General features: G+C 40.3%; 1 long non-coding RNA gene across 10 annotated transcripts in view; it reads left to right on the top strand.

Annotated features, from left to right (window-relative positions):
- LOC147193493 (uncharacterized) overlaps nucleotides 1-19,865 on the top strand; it is a 69,510-nt gene extending 49,645 nt beyond the window's left edge. For 4 of the 10 annotated variants that reach the window (XR_015103021.1, XR_015103023.1, XR_015103026.1 and 1 more), the window contains exons 3-5: nucleotides 5,564-5,598; nucleotides 5,945-6,139; nucleotides 7,342-7,890. This is a non-coding gene — a long non-coding RNA (uncharacterized LOC147193493). Of the gene's footprint in view, nucleotides 1-5,563; nucleotides 5,599-5,944; nucleotides 6,140-7,325; nucleotides 7,891-19,460 lie in introns of those variants that run through there. The other 6 variants (XR_015103025.1, XR_015103024.1, XR_015103028.1 and 3 more) reach the window with 6 other exon arrangements.
- The last annotated feature ends 1,329 nt before the right edge of the window (nucleotides 19,866-21,194 follow it).

Genomic DNA, 21,194 nt, shown 5'->3' with positions numbered 1-21,194 from the left:
CGAGTTTACACATCGCTCGGAATGTTTTGCAACATTGGCGTGCAAGGAAAATGTCATGAAGATTAGGAGAGGAAGGACAGCACCACACCCCAGACTCATGCTGATAAAGTCCTGACACCGCAGCATAGAAATGCTGAGACACAGCCAATAGCTGTGATCTGGACTGAGGCAACTCCTCCCAAGTGTTCCCTCCACCTTCATTCTGACACTATAACGAAACATCTGCTGCTCTTTTCGACACAAGAAAGCAATGTCTTTTTTGTATAAAAAAAAAAAAAATCCTAATGTATAATGTTAACCGAGCGACAAACTAAGACAGAAAGAGTAAAAGAATTGAAGACATTCGTCAGGAAATGGTATTTGTGTATATCGTGTTGTTAAACTTTAAACTGTTGTTAAACTGCGCAGGAAGCAAAGCTGGAATTCTTTTTCTCTCTTCATTTGACAATTAATGTCCGAATGATTCATTGCCACGTCATGTCAAAACCAAGTTAGTCGTTTTTGTCAATCCACATTCAAACTGGGGCTGTTAATATGACTTGATCAGGAAGGCCTGGTTAGAAAATGAGGTTGGATATTAACAGGCAAATGAGAACATGGAATTGGCCTCTTACGGACATGACCATAGGTGTGTCATTACAATAAATTAGCTGTAATGGGTAAAAAAAAAAAAATCTCACCGCTGTTCAAAGGTGTGAGGTAATTCGTCATTTATAGCTCGACCTCGTTTGACGACTCCTCGGGCTTTAAATCCACATTATGTAGCGCCAAACATTGTTCGTACCCTTCTTTCAATCTCTTTGTCTCCAATCTTACGCCGTCTAATTATGTTTTTTTTTTTCTTCCTCCGTTTCCCATTTGGTTTCATTCCTAGCGAGCATCGCCGATGCCAAATCATCAGACAGTGTCTATGCTACATAGCCCCCCTCCACCCCTAACCCCCCAGCAACAGCTGAAGGGACGCCATGCCCCATGAATACAGAACAGCCACGCACAGTGCGACAAGTGCTGAGCAGTCAGATGCGCCGCAGCCAAAGCGGAGCTGGTGCCCACAAAACAGCCAGACAGTTTTATTAGGCTCTGTCTGACACGCAGTCAAGTCTGGCAGCACCCAGCCCTCTGATGAAATCATCAGCGGCTCCCTCAACGGTAAAAAAAAAGCAGTGAGCTGGGTGAAATCTGCCAATAAATATCACCTTGTAAAAAAAAAAAAAAAAAAAAAAATTAAAAATTGGTCCCCAGCTAGTTTGTAAATACGACACGCCGGCGATGACTACTTAGGTGAAAGTCAAACTAATTTGCATTGAACAAATGGTACATTTACGTCTCATTTACGTCAAAAGCAACGTTCCATCGGTGGCGCGGGAAGTGGGGGGGGGGGCGATGAATGATTATGATTAATGAATTGGGCGAAAGCTCTCAAGGTTAATTCATTCGCATTTGGTTGCATTTTTTGTTTGTTTGTTTGTTTTCTTCTCCATTAAATTGATAATACATGTGTTGAAATAGAGGAAACGCCCCCCCCCAAAAAACATTTTTGGATTCTATATAAATAGCTGATGATATATAAAGGCTGCAATATATCACAAAAGTGCCCTTGTTTATGGACAGTGTAAAATATTAACCTTAACTCTTTCAGGGACAGCGGTCACTACAGTGGACAGCTTATCATGTTATCAGTTTACAGGGTGCATGAAAGGGTTAAACATCTCAAAATTCGATATAAAAATCATCAATCAGTTTATGTATTATTAACTGATTCCTTCATTTGCATTTTAATAATAAAGTAATCCCTCGTTTATCGCGGTTAATGGGGACCAAAACCAGCCGTGATAAATGAAAATCCGCAAAGTAGCGACTAATTAATATATACAGGTAAAACATTTTTATTTTTTTTAAGTCCACAAAAAGTCCGCAAACAGTCCGGGAGAAGCTGCAAAACAACAGCGAGTCACATAGAGCAACATATACAGTACTGTACTCCTTGTATATGGATTTTTTTTAAAACAATTTTATGAATATGTTTGAAAAAATCCGCGATGCACTGAATCCGCAATAAACGAACCGCGAAATAGCGAGGGATCACTGTACAGTAATGTTGCATTTTAATGAAAAAAAATACACAACCATGAAAGGGCCTGCGAAATGTTGAACAGAAGTACGAAAAAGGAAGTAGACTTAGTCCAGTTCTTGAATAGGTGCGATGAACCAAAAGGCTAGCGTTGATGAACAACGAGTGTGTGCTGAAGATGACCGGAGTGCATTGTTCCGAGGTGGTCGTGTTCGAAAATGCGTCGCCACATTGCTCGCTGCTAAAAGTTGTCAGGGCAGATTAATGTTTTATCCACTGCGTTAGGATTTAGGGCTGATCTGTGAATGAGGAGTATTTTTTTATCTTTTTTTTTTGCGGGGCTCTCCCTTTTTTTTTTGCATCGATTTTCACATCTTGTTGTTTGGTAAATTTGCTTGTATTTAGTGGATCTCTTATCACAGCGGGGTGGGATGAAAAAAGGAGGAGAAAGAAAAGAAGCGGGACGTCAGGTATGCTGAGTAGCAGCGCAACATCGAAGAAGAAGAGGGGGCGGAGGTTTTTTTTGGGGGGGTGGCGGGGGGAGTGTCTGAATTTCCAGACACTGCGGCAGGAGGCCAGACAGTCACCTGAACACACGCACGCTGATGATGACGGCGCTCACGTGCACCTGTACGACAATATGCGGACACGCATCTCTTTCTACGCTCCGCCTCTTAAGCTCTGCATTGAAGCCGATTCAACGTTGTTTGCAATCCGCTAAAGATTACGAATCATCGTGCCGCCAGTAATTGTGTTGGCTCGTGCATTCCAGGGCAAAGTTTTCTTCGGGGCGGGGATGGATGGGACAAGCGATCAACTTAATTAGCGTTCTTAGATCACAGTAAGTGATGTTTAAAGCGAGGTTGTCAACCCGAAAGGACAATCGAGAGATGCGCTAAGATTTGAGGACTCTCACGATGAAGATGTGATTGACAGGCAAGGAACCATGACAAAGTGGAGAAGACCCTGCACGTTATGAGCTACTTGTCTCAGCCAAGATGCTCTCAAAGCAGATTTGTTGAGGGCGCATTCCGCCTCGGTCCCGCGGGCCCTGCTGCCTGCCTCCCCTTGTCTCACGTTAGCTCCCCTTTTCTCATCATACCCCATCTGTGATTTACCTGAGAGGCGTTGCCAGGGAAACGCGGTCTCAGGCTTGCGCCTTGATGGACTTATTGAACTGTAACGGGCTGGGATAATTGTCCTCTGCCTTCTAGGTTGGCTTTGAGACTCGATTGTGACTTCGAGTTTGCCACAGGTAAAATCTTTTCACATCTTGGCACCGGATATTCATCACGTTTTTCATTTCAGACAGATTCATAGTCAGCGTACATGTTGGAATTGAATTACTCTAATTAATAGTATTTCATAAGTTCAGGTGGAATTATACACAAACATGAACAGGCATTTTGTTTTCCCATCTGGACCAGGTCATGACCATGAAACACTTCCTGTGTTGTTCAAGCAGGCAGGTTGAACACTCAATCGTTGTATCAGCCTTCGTTTACTCTGACTGGTTGGAAGGAAAATGTATTTGACCAAAAAAAGGAAGACATGTTTTATGTTTACTTTCGATGGGTCGCCAACTGTCACGGAAAAAATGCCGTGACCAAATTAATGTATAATCAAGAAGAGAAATTCCTGGTCAATAACCTTTTGACATGTATGATGTAATAAAATCATGACACCTGTGGTCGTGATGTTCCATTTCTATGAAGTGTACAGAAGAGGTGGGAATCTTAGAGTAAGTGACTCTTAACGTGAAATACACTCTTAAAAAAAATGGAATGAATTACTGGGTAGCGAATCCAGCACTGAGTCCAAAAAGGGTCAGAGCAAATGCTGGGCTATTGCTACCCAGCATTTCTGGTTGACTGGAATTTGAACCCTGATCCCCATGCCCACAGAGCCATCGAGCTGCCACCAACATTTTCGAAGATAATCTTACATTAACCCTTTCAGGCACAGCGGTTACTACAGCGGACACCTTATCAGGTTGTCGGGTTAGAGTTGATCATTATATGTGCATGACAGAGTTCAAATTGACTCCAGAATACAACAAAACTGTGTCCAAAATAGGAACTAGCTTCAGATCCAAACTTCAACCCAATCTGCTGGCTGAAAATATTTAATAAAAGTAACCCAATCTTCTGAAGATCCACAGCTACCCAGCAAGTGTGTTTAAAAAAAAAATAAAGAAAAAGAAAACAATCCTTTGTGCGTGCATGCGTGCGTGTGTGTATACAAAAAAAACAAAATACAGGATATGACCTATAGCAATATCTATGAAATTGAAGAAGGAAAATAAAGAGGTTAACTACAGAGAATACAAAATTTTAATTTTCCCTGATTTTATACGAACAGACAGGCTTGGAAGAACACAACGTATATTTCAGGTGTAATTCCTCATTGGAAATACAAACTTACAGAAAGTGTTTTCACAGTCATTCCCTTGATTAATTAAAAAAAAGAAAAGAAAAGAAGAAAAAGAAATCTGCAAATATGCAGGGGTCAACTGTAGTCTTATATTGTAATATCACCATTCACCACTAGATGGCAGTAATGACTTACTTGCACTCCCACTGGATATTATGCCGCCTTATATTACAGTGCAGTGGTTCTTAACCGTTTTAGAAGTACCGAACCCACCCAGTTAATATGCACATTCCCCAAACCCTTCATTAGTGAAAAAAAGTATTTGTTATTATTATTATTATTATTTTACAAATTCAAGACATAAAAAACGCATTTATTAAAAACAGAAAAAATGAAATAAAATTTCAAGACATAAATATACGTTTTTTGAAAAAATTGTGCACAAAATGAACCAGCCAGTGATGGCCGAGCGGGCGTGTCATAACTAATTGACACGTTGAGTTGGGTGTGTCTTTCCGTCCATGGCGGCGGCTCCGTCGAACCCCTGAGACCGATTCACCAAACCCCCTACTAGGGTTCGATCGAACCCAGGTTAAGAACCACTGCTACAGTGTGAGTAGGCCTTTTTTTTTTTTTTTGCGGCTATGGCATGATATCCAACACAAACGTTGCACCTTCCTAAAGTTATAATTTGAGTTGATGTTTGTGGAAAAAAAAGTACAACCTGAGTTCTTGCACTTATTGTTGGTTTCTTGTTCAGCGGGTTTGTGTCGTCCACAAAAGGTCAATTTTATGCAAGAGAGCTCTTTGCACTGGAGGGGGAAAAAAAGTTGTATTTTGTTCTTTACTTCAAACCCTTTGCTGTTGTGTTAGTAAAATGGATCTTTTAGACGTTGAGAAATCTGTTTTCAAAAAGAAAAAATACTAAGAGCACATATTTTGAATGGATGCGCGTATTTTGTCCATATTTAAAAGAGCATTTTTGTCATGGATCTGCTGTTTAGCGAGGGACATTTTTGTTGTAAGAGTAGATGCAATGCACTTCTATATTTGATATATACTGTATATATATTTTTTCACACCGGCTAAATTGTTTTCATTATGTTTTTCCGCCTATAGGAGATGAGGCGCTTGTCCTTCTTTTCTGGTCACAGGTAAGACACAACTCTTTGTGGCTGGCAGTGTTAGATGGAGGATCCTGTTGATTTTCGAAGTACTTGGCTGGAGATAAGTGAATAAAAGTCAGTCTGCTATAAGTCTGCATGAGATAATTCGGCCCGAGTCCTTTGGAAGGTGCTCAGGTGGCCCACTGCGTACACGTAGAGACCAGATGACCCTCTTGCCCCGCTCTGTCCCACAGCAGTCACTTAAAACAGTGATAGATGTTCCCTTCGACACCCCCAACCGCCACCCCGCTTCCTCCGACGGCACCATCCTCCGTATTTCCCCCCTCTCCTCTGTGGCGCATGAAACAGCCTTGCTTTCTTTCCATCCTTCCAGAATGAGGAGGAGGAAGATGCAAGAGAAAGCCGGGCAGATTTGAAGTGAAGTGGAGGAGACAGTCCACCGCCACCCGCGCCTCAAAACCCCCAAGCTTCAAATCAGTATGCAGCGGCTGTTGCTAAGGTGATAAAACCGCTGGATGGGGGCCTAACTGCAGAAACATCAATAGTGCAATGGAGAACGGGGTAGCCGGTAAGGACAATGACAGAGCGGGTGGGGTGACAGACCGGAGGGGAGAAGAGGAAAAGCATCGATACGCTTTCCTGAACGGTCGCTATATACGCTGTCCTGTTCACATTAACCGGCCGCCATTTTGTGACCACTGTCTGATGATATCAGCGCAAAAATATCTTGCTTTACAAATATAATGCAGTGGTACCTCTACTTACGAACATCTCTTCATACGAAATTGTCAACGTCTCAACAGGAAAATATTGCCTCTTGTAACGAAAGAAATTTCAAGATACGAAAGGTAAAAATGCAGTCTGTCTTGCTACTCGCAGCTCAGAGTTTCCTGAACGCAACATACTTATAGCTGCTCTGCCATTGGCTACTACTGAGCATCATCCTGGCATCCCATTGGCTAAGAGGGACCTCCACAGAATATGTCAAGATGTGTAGATAGATATGTGTCTATGCAGAGTCCTTGTCATTCGCCCCTCGGGCCATGAGGCGTTCCGATAGTTTTACGTAAATGTGAAGCACCCAGAAAAAGTGCTCACCAGTCAGGTGAGCTCTCACTATGCTGTTGTTTGCTTTGGAAATTTTTTGTTAAAAGCCAACAAAAGCAAAAGTTCTTGGATCAGTTCTTTACAAAACGCCAGGCAAAAAAACACTTCTGGGAGAGAACATAAACTAAAGAGGGCAAAAAACGATGAGGACACAAAAGTTAAATGACCATCATTTTTATTCTTTACTCGATTCTTTGTTTTTTACATTGTGCACAACTCTCATTTATTGCGCAATGATCTAATTTTATTTGTTCCATATTTTGATGCACTTTTATGCTTTAGGAAACATTTTTGTCTGAATTTGGGAGGATGGGGGGGCTTGGAACGAATTAGGGCATTTACACGGAAAATGCCTCCCTACTCACAAAATGTTCTCGTTAAGAAATTTCTTCCAGAACCAATTAATTTCATAAGTAGAGGTACCACTGTAATAGTCAGTTGAATTTTTCAATATTAACCGACAGCTGGACCCTTAATTCCCCGAAAAGGTACAAAGGAGTTAAGCAAACAAATCTTGCTAAATTTCTACCGTCATGAGTTCTCCAATGTCACATTCTATAGTGGCTCGTATTTTGTTATGTATTATGTATTTTCCTGCTGATCTTTGTTGAATTTCAGGAACAACTTTAACGTGCCCTTTTTCCCAGATTTGAACTCTTTTAGACTTTGCGGCACGGTACTCGACTGGTTAGCACGTCCGCCTCACAGTGCAGAGGTGCAAGGTTCGATTCCGGCTCCGGCCTTCCTGTGTGGCGGTTCCATGTTCTCCCCCTTGCCTGAGTGGGTTTTCTCCAGGTACTCCGGTTTCCTCCCACATTCCAAAAAAAACCATGCATGGCAGGTTATTTGTTATATGTTGACCCTTTCATGGTAAAAAGCTGACACTAAAATGACACAAAACAATGGTACTGTAATTGGGTTTTTTTTTTATTTACAGAGTAAATCAAGACTGTATAAAGATAGATCTTTTTTACACAGTTCTATTATTTGATCTCATTCGACAGAGCAAGTGGTAAGAATGTTGCTGCCAGTCCATGTTAAATAGTCCAATAAAGTTAGTAAAAGAATGTGTAAGAATATCTGTATTATTATTCATTTTTTTTATGATGTGCTGAGTCAGGTAGGACGCACCGGTGTGCCATTTTAAAACCGCCACTTCGATGTATTTCTTCTTGCAGAGGTTTGTACTCTCAATAAACGGCTCGCAAAAGATCACGTTTTCTCTTTTTCTTTGTGTACACGCGAAATGTTAGCGTTAAAACAAACAAACAAAGCAGGAATCCTCCAATTTCCTCTTTTTTTTTTTCATGAGTGAGTCTTTCATTCCCCTCGATATGTAAGATATTGGCTTTGTTGCCACAGGCGGCATGAACCATATAAGACAAGAACTCATATTTTCTGTGTGTGCGCGTGCGTGTGTGCGTGCGCGCGCGCGCGTGTGTGTGTACGTGTGCAATGAGGGAGGCAATGCGGCCAGGCTGCAGATATCATCCATCTCCCTGTCAGCGGCCCAAGGGCTGCTGGGAAAGTGGCAGGCACCTCCCCACCTCCAACAAACAGACGCCGCATTCAAATGTTCCGTCACAGAAAGCTTTACAAAACCTGCAGCGCTCCTCCCTCGTCTCCTCACCAGTACGCAGAGCCATTAACCCCATGATGCGGGATCACGGCCGAAAGAGAACTCACTCTGGCCACCGCCGCTGTGAGCCCTGACGGCCAAATAGCATGAGATGGGGAGAAGCAGTCTAGTTTGTTCCAGCCTAAACGCCGCCGATACCAAACTGCACAAGTGTGGTGACATCACTGCATAATTCCTTAAATCACATTAAATGGGGGGATAGGGGGGCATGTTGTGACAGCCACTATAACTGGATTACATACTTTCTGCCTCGCCATGACAAATTGTTCTTCAAGCTATTGTTCAACGTTTGTATAGCTTTTGTGTTGAATCCGAGGGTTCTTTTTGTGTCCGAGCTTTAAGCTTCATATAAACCGCAGCGTGCATCAAATCGTCAGTAAACATGCCACGTGGGGGCGGCAAGACATATGAAGGAATGTTATTTATACCCATTCTAAATTGGGAGTTGATTGGAATTTTTTTTTTTGTTTATATATTTGACAAACCAAAAGTCACATCAATTCAATGGTTTGAATAAGTCTTCATTGTCCAGAGTACAATTAAACACATGAAAATAGATACTGTAAAATGTTTTGATGGTTTGTTTTATGGTGCGCCTGCACAAGTGATCCAATTCAACATCTCTATTTAAAAAAAAAACAAAACGAATAATTGTTGACACTTTCCAAGAGGTATTTAGATCACTCCACCGCAGTTGTTGTTTGCATCTTATTTTGCTACATATTCCATGAGTACCCTTTACAATAAAAGGAAAATGGACGGTTACTGTAAAATGTAAGAAATATAATGATATTTCACCTCAGTTACGAGCAAAAAGGGAAAATAATAAAGCAAAACGTGGCCTTCTTTGTCGTCGCGTAGCTTTTTTGCAAGTCTAAGGAAAATGTTGGCAGAGTAATTAATAACCACTTGGCAGTTTGTTTAATGAACCTTGAATAAACACCCAATGTAAAGAGGAACCTTTTGGGTCCAACATTTCCTGTATTTTTTACACAGAAAAATGCTTTGTTTGAAACTCGGTAAGTTAAAACACAACCCTGAGCATCATTTCTCAACGCATAATAACATTGCCAGCGGGACAAGGTTGATCTGAGGTTTTTTTTTTTCGTGCCAAAATCAGCTCACACTCCTCCTGACCATGAGCTCAGTCCAAATGTCAACAATTTTCAGAATCATTTTGCATGAATGGGCGGATTTAATTTATTTAGATAATACGCAATAGATTTGGTCAAGGGCGAGGCACCTGCTCACCATTATGTTGCAGTGTTACAATTTCAGTCTTCTTTCGCAATGGACTCATTGACGACAAACACAAATGAATTGGATTATGGACATAGTTTGTTCTCTTTTAGATTTTTTGCTCAAAGGAGATCCGCCTTAAGTGGGGAATTAATCCACGTTTTCTTTATGTCCAAGAATACATTCCATGTGTCAGCGCTTAGTCAAAACACGGTACTCTCGTGAAGTGTTCATCGAATGAGAATTAAAAAGAAGATTTCATCAATGAAAAGGCAGTGACGTGTTTGGAGAAATAATTTTCCGTTGCGGCCCGGAAGGGACGTTGAAGCGCAAGTCGTGCCTGCTACTGTGTTGGCTGACAGACTATTTGACGTGAAGAAAGAAATTCTGAACGGCTCACAATTCGATCAGTGTGTATGTCGAGGATCATATTTATGATAATGATGTAGTTTTGGGACACAAAGAAAACACTTGATGTTGCTGAGTATGTACTAGCAGTTTGGTTTTTTTTGGTTGGAATGATTAATTAAAAAGATTTTCGTCTATCATGATTTTATTAACTGCCCAGAGCAGACTTTAACCCTTTCATGCACCCTGGAACCTGATGAACATGATAAGCTGCCCACTTTAGTAACCGCTGTCCCTGAAAGGGTTAATAGCTCCAAGATCTAAATCTGACAGCAAGAAAATAAATAAACAAGAAAAACAATCTTGTGCCAAATATCTGTTTAAAGTGTTTCTTTTATGGACCAATACACTGCTCATCACAGAATCTAGCACAAAATTACTTCACAGTTTGTAGCTACTGTTGTATGTTTTCAGAGTTTCATGTTATAGCGCAGGGGTGTCAGGCTTAATTTTGTCATAAGGCACTTTGGAATTACGTCTTCCCCCGGAAGGCCGTTATGACGTTTCAAAAACGTTTCAATTGTCTCATTACATTATCCATCCATCCATCCATTTTCCGAACCGCCGGGGGGTGCCGGAGCCTATCCCAGCCGACTTCGGGCAGTAGGCGGGGGACACCCTGAATCAGTTGCCAGCCAATCGCAGGGCACACAGAAACGAACAACCATTCACGCCCACACTCACACCGAGGGACAATTTAGAGCGTCCAATCAGCCTGCCATGCATGTTTTTGAAATGTGGGAGGAAACCGGAGCACCCGGAGAAAACCCACGCAGGCCCGGGGAGAACATGCAAACTCCACACTGTGAAGCCGACGTGCTAACCACTGGACTACCGGGCCGCCCGTCATTACATTATTACTTGTCCAAAACAAATGAATTGATTACTAGTTTTGGAAATCAGTCAACTATAATAGTTCAGTTATTGTTCAAGTGAGTCTAAACAGGATAACAAAATGATTGCAAAATCTCAATATTATCTAGTACACATGACAATTTGACTTTTTGGTCCAAATTTTGGCAAGGATCATGCAAGTTAACACACATGATTTGCTTTCGCAGACCACATAAAATGACGTGGCGGGCTGGATCTGGCCCCCGGGCCTTGAGTTTGACACTTGTTGTTAAGGGTGGCATGACAGACACTCAGTGTGCACCCCTCTCGTTACTCTGGAAACATCGATCTAATTGTCAAGCTCTGTCCAGACTCCCTTCAGCATGTCTGGAGTGGTCATGCATTTTGCGCCACTAATCCATTTTTTAGCTTAATGCAGGGTTGCACGCAATATTGAGTACATAAAGCCTTTCTCTTCATATCCCTTAAGCCCAAACTGAGGAGTCACAAAGTCTTAGGATGGGTGACTTCACGGGCCACTTGCAAAATGTCATGATCCTGTTCTTGTGGGTCTCCAGCAGGTGGCAGACGAGTGCCTTTCCTTCGGCGTACACACCTGCTGCCAATTATCATTAGCCTTGTTTTTATGGACTAAAAAACAGCCTGGAGTTTGTCAGATTTTTGTTGAGCTCGTTGCTGCTCTTGCTCAAGTGATTGTTTTCTAGACCGCTTGCTATTGTCATAGTCGTTCTGTTCCCTTAGTACCCCATTTTGTAACCTCAGTTCTTGTTTTGTCATTCGACTTTGTTTTTGTCTTACGTGTGAATTGGCTTCTTGACTTTCATTGTTTTTCTCGGTAAGTATTTCGTTGCCTTTTGCAAGCGCTTTTTGTTGTTGTATTGTTTTTTTCCCTGGTTCTTATTTGACCCGCGATTTCTGTTCATACTTTGTCGGTGCGCTTGGGTTTTTTGTAAAACAATTTTTTTTTGTTACGGAGGTTTTTTTTTTTTGGTGTCTATGTTTCTGGGATCCTAAATATTATTTGGTTCATTTCGAACCTGACACAGAACAGCTGATCATCTGGTATATGCATCTTGATGAAAAAAGGTCATCAGAAGCCACACAGTCAATTTCATAGACTACATTTTACTCTCAAAAGACTCTATTTGGTCCCTGTCTAAACTAAGTAAAATTTACACTCGGAGAGAGTAAAATATAAGTAAATGTTAGTCAACTAGTGGATTATTAGTACTCCAAATGATTAAAGTCAACTTTTATTTGATAGAAGCTTAAATTATATTTTACATTGAGCCTCATGTATGCTGAGTGAAGAGATTTTGATCCAAGGTTTACTCCCACTATCGCACACTGAAAAAGAATTTGGAAAGCTATTTACTTACAAGTAAACTGAATTTTTTTGCAAGTTTCACAAGAGTTTTGGGCAAATTTTACTTGCATAGTATTCATTTATTTAAAAAACCAACAAAAGACACTAAAAAGCTGAGTAACAAACCCGCAAACTTAGGGTCAACTGTGAGTTGGTATATTCCTCGTGTCAGGGCCGATACCTGTTCACTAAAAAGTGCAGAATTTACCCAGGTTTCTTTCTTCAAGTGGTTGCACAAAATCCGGTGGATCCAGATACATTTTGGAAGTCGATGTACAATCTATTAAGTAGATGTACAGTATGGTCGACTTCAAAAATATATATGGATTCAGATGATTTTATTGAATCAAAGACATGAGTGGGACTTCGTGACAAGATATCTTTTCCTTCCACTCGGTGTCACTTCAGAATAATGTTTCGCCAAAAGCTGTCAGGAGCATGAGCTTTACAAATTCAGATGAAAGCTAGTCGACACTTTTAACGTATGTATTGATGTACATATTCTTTTTTTCACTTTTGCTGTGGAACTTTCAAACACAGGCCTAGGATCACAAATTCTGATGGGTCATAGATTTTACTGCAACACCATAGTGAGGGAGATGTTTGTATGAGGCAGTTTTACAGCTATGCAAACTATGAGTTTGCTGGAAAACAGTGAACAGCGAGACTGCAACACACTTTTATCACATTTGAATACCTATTCTGCCCAGTAAATATCTACATTAATAATTACTTAGCCCGTTCTCAAATTCGTACTGTAGAAGTTAGCTAGCTAACAGTTAGTTAGCTAAGGTAGCTTGATTTGATACCAAGGTCATTGTTGCTGACTTTGACTGTACAGTGCGTTGATTCTTAAGCTAATCATAAATATGCTTTGAAATGCTCAATGAACAATCAAGTTAATAACGTATTCGAGTTTGTAAAGTCATATTTCAGTCAAAAACAGTATGGTACATGGAAAAAATAGGACTTATATTGATGGAAATGTCCTTTACACACAGTGCAAGAGTAAGGGTTAAAAAAAACTGCCATCTAAATATTTTTTTAGGAATTAATAAAATTTATTTATAAAAACTCTATTTCAAAAGTCATCCAAAAAACATTTCTCCTCAGTTGCAATATGAGGATCAATGACAAATCATTTGAGGCCATGTTTCCAGACCAAGACTCTTTCAAATATAAATTGAATTTTGATATTGATTTGCAACAATTTGTAAATGACCAATCTTCTTCTTGTCATTGTTGAATAGGTTTAGCTGCAATTGTTTGGAGTGTAAAACACTTTTGGATTGAAATGGTGTTCAATTCGGGTACATTGTTTTTGAGAGGTGTGAAACATACACGATACATTTGCCCATAATGACAATATTTGACTGTTTTGATCATCTCTATTTGTGAAGACCACTGCATTCATAATCACTTGACTTGAGACTGTACTTATCAACGGACTGCACATAACTTGCCCAAGAAAAATAAAATTGGAACTTGTGTGTTTTGACCTGAGATTTGCACATGCCTAACTTGATCCGATCTCTGACTTCTTCCATCTTGTGGACTGTCCCGTCCCTCCTGTCAGTGTCACTAAAAATTGTTGGCAAAGGATTTATTTAAACATGTACATTTATACGTGTGTGGTCAGTCAAAAATTATTTTTGGGACCAATAAATGAAACTAGATAGTTAACACACACCTGATACACCCATTTATTAAATAAGAAAATCAGAACATCTGTCCAATCCATTCAGATTTCAGGTTTTTGCAGGACGTCAAAGCAATCCCCAGCGCGCTGGGGCCTCCATATAAATATGTGCATTTCCGATATTCATTCTTCGGTCACACATAACAGCTAGGCGAGTGTGCATACTTCTTCTTGTCCACCATCATTTGTGAAAATACCAAATTATTTGTCCTTTAAGGGTTCATCATTCCAGAAATTGCGTTTGAACGGATGGGAATAGCTGCGGTAACTTCGTCACCAAAGGGTGCTCTGACGCCATCTAGTGGTCTAAATGGAAATCAGCCATGACAGCAACCCAGTTGTCAAAAAATATACGACAGAACCAACATTGAGGCCTGAAAAAAAAAATATTTACCACTCACACAACAACAACACTGTCACTTTCTTTCCACACATTTTGACCGAATTTAACTTTTGAAGAATATCGAAACCAATCATAGTCAACCTCAAATTAAATGAAAGTCAGCATACCATTTACCGATTTTTCGAGAGATTGTTATTCATCGAATAAATGAGATGGCTTTTTTTTTGTACTTTTGTAGTCACTTGTAGGATAAGACATGGTCAGCACCAAACTTCCAGATGCAGGCACCATCCGAGGAATTTCGTTGTACAAAGGTATCAGTCAGGAGAAGAGTACAAAATACTACTTACAGGGCTTTAAATATAGCAGGGAACACCGTGAAGTTGTTCTTCATCTAAAAATGATTTCCAAACACCATCGAGATTATATTTGTGTATTTATGGGAAATATTTTTAATCTTAATGGACATGAATGATTGATGTGCTAAAATACAAGCCCACCGTGCTGCCCGGCAGCAAATGTTTCAACTATAGTAATTTGGCTAAAATTCATTCATGTGTATGTTATTAATCTAACAAAGCAAAACTGTGGATAAAAGTGAGCAAAAGCATAAACGGTTGTGTTTACAGACGACAACTTGACGCTCCACTGGCTGTCATGCTGTCATTCGACTGACATGACTGTTTACCCGCCGAGATTTAGCAGCAGATGACAGGAGTACACCGACACGAATGCGACAGGCTACAGCGTTCCTTGTCACAGCAGCCAGGTGCCGTCGTTTTATGCAAATGCGCTCCTGAAGCGCGCATCACTTTCACCGTCCCTACTGTGTATTTGTGCACAATGCTCCTGATGAGTTCGTCAATATGTGCAGAGCCGTCCCACGCAAGTTGGATCTGTTTCAGGGCAATATTGTGAAGCAAGACTTTCACTACATTTCTGTGGTGCCTGTTTACCGGGCAAAATGTTATGTTTGACACTCGTTGAAAAAGCAGACTGGATCTCAGTCGGGTTGTGAGCATGAATGGTGTAGCTTTTTCCAAACAATATTTTGTTCTCAATTTGGTCCGAAAGTCAATTGTGGGGACACCCTGTCGAGAGGGAAATGAGACACTTTGACGAGTGACATTTTCCATTTAGGCGTCTCCTTTTAAGCATGTCTGGTAGCATTTGTTGTGGCATGAAATTCAAATGGAAAGGGCAAATAGATTTGACTGACACAAGGAGAGGTTTTACTAGTCATTTTTTGTATTTTTGATGGAACCGCAAAGGTGTTGGTTGTGTTTTCAGTTTGGGGGGGGGGGGGGGGGAGATTTGACATTTGGAAACGCTGCATGTTGTTTCAGAAATGAAACTGCCCTGCCAATGTTTTTCCAACTGTTCATCAATAGAAAAAAAAAATGAAGATGCTCTGTGTCTGACTGATGCCCTCTGATCTCGTTTCTATGCACGGGAATCCATGGTGTCAGCAATGTTGGGTGTTTTCTCTTTTCACCAATGAAAGCATATCAAAAAACATGAATTTGTGAGCATGACAATTAAAATGGTTTTCTCGACATTTGTCAATAGATTTGGTTACTACGCGTTGTCCCTGATTGTAATTCAGTATAGGACAAAGAAACGTAAAGGAAAAAAATTGTTGGAAGTACAGTATAGTCCCCAAAAAAAAAACAATTTTTTTTTGACGTTATTTTTTCAAATGTTTGTTTGAATAAAGCGCAGAGGATTCATAAAATGGATTTCTCATTATCACACGTCAGTGGTTTGATCAGCATTTTCCAGACAATCGGATTGGTCGGCGTGCTTCTGTGGAAGGGCCTTCCTAATTCTTATCTTGCCCACTTGATTTTTTTTTTCTTCTGGGGGCAATTGACGGCCACGGAAATGAAATTATCCCTGTCATGCACCCTGTAACCTGATAAGTTGTCCATTGCAGTAATCTCTGACCTTAAATGGGTTAAAAAAAAAAGACTGATAGAATTTTATTTTTTTTTTGTCTGAGCAGTATTGTATTGTAACGGTTAGCACACTGAAGAGGTGCAGACGGGAGTTTGTTCAAGTTTATACCACCTGAATTACAGTTGCATATTCCTTCAAAATGCCCCTTCATGACAATTGTATTGCTCCGCTTTTCTTCCCCCAACAAGTGTTTTTTTTTCTTTTTTTGATGCCTCAAAAAAATCAGACAGGGAATTTATCAAACAAATTGACTTCACCACAGTCCTTTTGCAGAATATTAGTCTGTCCCTAATATTTTTCCTGGAGATAAGTGGCTTCTTTTTTGTCCTTCATGACCCCAGGCAATCCTCCAAAAGTATTTGCCTCATACTCATACCTGCCTGTTGCCATTCCCTGACTAAATTCTCCACTGGTGGTGCTCCGATCCTGCAGTTGAATTAACTTTCGAAGACAGTCCTGGTGTTTTCTGGACTCTCTTGGGCCCTCGAAGCCTTCTTCACAGCAATTGGATCTCTCTCCTTCAGGTTCAATTCACCCTTTCATGCACAAACAATGATAACCTCCATATTTTTTTCTCAAGGGGTTTTATTAGTCTTTAGGGATGAAAAAAAAATAATGGCAGTGGATGGCAACACACATAAGGTCCATTATAGTGGTTGATGCGCAACTGTGACATTCAGATTAATTAATAGAAGAGAAAACATTTGAATAGCTGTCCACAAAATAGTAACCACTGTCCCTGAACGGGTTAAACTCATTTTCACGGCGAATGACTTTGCAATTTATTGAAATCCATCTGATCACTCTTTAAAACGGTTCTTCTTCTCGAGTCACTACGTATCATCAAATGAATTTGTTGATAGCGTTGTGTAGGTGAAGGATTCGCAAGTGCAAAAACACCTGACAGGGACCGCGACGTTAGAGTAAATTGCCATTATATATATATATATATATATATATATATATATAAAGAATAGGTGGTAGACTTTGTGAAAATGTATACATGTGTCATTTTCAAAACCTTTGGCCACAGCTGTGGCATTCAGTCGCCAAACAGACAAAGTTAGCGGGACCAAACCAGATTTTTAGCGACCAAACATGTCGAACGACGTTACGAAAAGTTTCTCGGAAGACATTGTGGTGACGTATCAAAGAAAACACATACGGCATGAGATAGACTACATGTAAAATGATCATCTCTTCATTCTCTTATACATACAATACAATACAATACATGCTGATTTATATAGCGCTTTCACAACAGCGCTTAACAAAACAGTTAACATAAAGTAAAATAATATACACAACACATAACATAAAACACGGACAGTCGTGCAGTCCTAACCACTTTTCCGTCACACGCTTTGTTGTTTGAAGCAGTTTGAGATGAAAGAGGAGAGAATCAAAGTGTCCTTTAACCAGTGGATCAGAGACATCATGCTCAAAATGTGCACACGTCGGCTACAAGCTAAATTTCAAAGTCAACAAGAAGCTGTAGCATCTATTGACAAAAAAAGAGATTGATTCACTTCTCCTGCCCCATGGAAATCCATTTCAATTCCAAGCGGCGACTCTCGGTTCCAAATACGCATCGGCGCTCTGCGCCAACGCTCCTCTCTCCTCATCCATAAACATAAATTGTGTTACGATTCAAATGGTTTCCAGATCAATTGTCTCCCGATATCATCCTTTGCGTGGCGAGACAACCGTGGCGCTCTGAAAATGAAAAAATAAATACCTGAAATCACCACAGGGCGGCGCTGTTTAATTTTGGGCTTTTTTTTTGCATCCCACACTTATTTTACAAGAAATCAGAGGTGGGTAGCGTAGTCAAAAAATTGTATTGAAATCAAAGTACTGTTGCTTCAGAACATGTCTCAAGTGACAGTAAAAAGAATCACTTTAAATATTTACTTAAGTAAGAGTAAGTACAAAGTGAAGTCAAGTGCTGAATAACTAGTGAGATACTTTCGACTTTTTTTTTTAACAGCATGAACAAATCAATCCCAAATAAATACATAAACAACTAAATAAATATGCTCCCCAGGCAGGGTTTATAAAAATGTCAGGTTTGGGCGTGTAAAAAATGAGACCAAGATTTGTAATTTAAGACCTTTTTTACATTTAATGTAACATGTAGCCTGTATGACTCAATCAAACATGACATGACGTAAAATGCTTCTCGAGTACAATTTCACCGAAATCACAACTGAAAAACTATAACCTGCACTTAATGTTAAGCACAAAGAGTATATTTGGAACCAGTCTCAAGTCTCTCTATTATTTTATAGTGGTGAGACTTAATGACAGTGAAGTGATGTCTCCTTTGAGAACAATGCGGACAGATTCATCTCACTACTACCTGTGCTGCTCACGTAAGAAGCTGGAGGAAGATCACTTAACTTAATCATCATGCAGACTTCCTATTTGCTCCGACTCTCTCTTGTCTTTCACCCGAGTCACTTTCACCTTCAAGAAAATGGCGCATGCTTTGCATGCATAAGTAGATGTAGTAGTTGAGTGGAGTCATTCCAATTGTCACATATTGAACAGCATGTGTTGTGGTGGAATGTCAATCCACTCTCGCTTTTATGACAGATGACATGAGGTAGGGCTTTTGCCAATTAAGCTTCGTCTGAAATGACCAGTTGTCTGTTAAGAAGACACACGTTTGAGAGAATTCAAATAAGCCTCCAAGCTTACCTGTTTCGAAAGATGAAACTTTGTTCCCCATCTGACTATCAATAAAAATCCTCTCTCTACTTTAAGACTACTTAATTCCACTCAGACTTCCTTATAGAGCCATTCACTTTTCCACTTTTTTGGTGATTTTTGTGTAATAGCACTAATGTCCTGAAAATGGAAAAATATTAAATGTGTCATTTGGGTCAACATAAACGGTTCAATAAAATACAACTGTATTCCATTTTATTCATTGTTGATCTTTTGTTATGCCTTTTATATCCTATGGACTGTGTTCGATTGATAAACATCTTTACGCTATCAACAGTTTTAGCTTAAAACAACAGCTTTGTGTTGATGCTGTGTTGCCTTGTTATCAGGACAATAGGATCTCTTATGTCTATACCGACAGAAATGATCAAAAACAAAATACGGAATATACGCAGTGTCCTGGTTTAGCTTCTTCTAACTGCCTCTTGGCATTTTGTTTGGTTAAAGATTCCAACACAGGATCTGAAGCGGGATACACACACACACACACACACACACACACGCATGAAAATGTCATGATCCTGTTCCTGCGTGTCTCCAGCAGGTGGCGATCGTGGGCCATCCATTCAGTGTGCACACCTGCTGCCAGTGATGGACTGTCAAACTGTCAAACGTTTGTCGGAATCTTCTTCACCTTGCTCACGACTTTGTCTCCAAGTGTTGACTACTCGATCTCTCTTGTTCACGCCATGTATTTTCTCACCTCGTTTTTGCATTCGTCATAGTAGTTTTGTGGCTCAGCTTAGTCTCGGTTTTGTATCCTTCGTGTTTTGGCTATTTTCTTTTCTTTTTAATGGCTAGCTATTTCGGTTCAATATTCTCCTTGCCTTTTGCATGCGTTTTTTGATTAGATTTGTTTGTCCCTGGTTTTTGTAACTAGCGTCCCTTTGTTGTACTTTGTCGGTCTTGCGTTTTTGAATGAATAAACTATTTTTCTTCAAATCCATCTGAGTCCATGCTTTGTTTTGAGAGTCCGATTCTGTTCCGGAACCGTAACAGAAAAAAGAGGCTGACTTTTAACCACCAAAAAAAAAAAAAACATCTACTTTCTATGCTCTTATAGTTCTCAATCGAGGGCTCAGTCACTGTTTGTCTGCCATTTTACAAATACAATATGCATTTAAAGTCAAGTTTATTTGTAGCCCTTGCTGGCAACAGTTGACAAGATTACGACATACCCTGATCTAAAACCTCCCCAGCCTCAAAACTAAAAACTGATTTGGTGGGAAAAAAGAAAAAAAACTTTGAGAAGAGTCCACACATTTGTAATCTGTGCTTCATTGTACAAATGTGTTTGTCGTTTTTTGTGACCGTATATTCTAGTGATTTTATTTATTTATTGTACAGATTAGATTCTGTTGATGTTTTCGTTCTTTTATTGTGGCTCCACCCACAAATTGAGTTTTGCTCAACTCTTGTTTTTTTAACACATTAACCTATTGACGCTTGCAACCTTAATTATTCATTCAATGGACTTCATTGGATGGAAGTACGCATGGAATCTAGGGCCCCCACCATCACCCCCCTCCTTCTCGGCCATGGACTGATAAGCCGGGACTGTCTTCATGATGAGCAGACCTCGACGAAGCAGCTATGACCTGTACACGCATACACATACACAACTGGACAACCACAAGCGCATACACATCCTTGTTATCACCGTCTTCATCGCTCCGATTCTTTTTCCCCCGTGACGTGGTTCGATCTGCAGAGCGCACGTGTGTCCGTGCAGCTGGTCAGGACGGCCGTGTCGCGGTCACCCCCCCCCCCCCCCCCACTTCCCATTCATCCTCCCCCTTATTACATGTTATGTCTTGTGACTTGTAACTGTCATATGCTTATTTATGTGCTAGGGTCTTTTTTTATCCTGGACTTAAATTATCCTCAGAAGAGGATAGTTCGAGCGTGGTTTTTTTTTTTCCCCTCTCCCTACCCAGCGTTTTTCCTTTCTGAATTCTGATTGTAATTTCCCCATTGCGGGACAAATAAAGGATATCTTAATCTTAATTGCACAGTATTTTCTGTTGCAGCCAACCTGTGATATATAAGACATAAATCTTAAAACACAGGGATTTCATTTACAACAAGGTCAGAACCGACTGATAAGTAAGTAAAATTCAATCCATGGCAATTCCATGGATTGGATTTTATGATCTTTGGCGCGAAGCAAGCCTCTCTCTCTATACTGTATGTATGGTTGTGTGGTTGCGTGGGCGTGTATGTGGGTGAACAGCGGCACCACTAGGGGGCAAACCTCCAGAAAATTGACAGAATG

This window comes from Hippocampus guttulatus, chromosome 15 (assembly GCF_054856545.1).
Source record: "Hippocampus guttulatus isolate MCC_2025c chromosome 15, RoL_Hgut_1.0, whole genome shotgun sequence".
NCBI classification, from domain to species: Eukaryota; Metazoa; Chordata; class Actinopteri; order Syngnathiformes; family Syngnathidae; genus Hippocampus; species Hippocampus guttulatus.
This window is presented reverse-complemented; position numbering and strand designations above follow the sequence as displayed.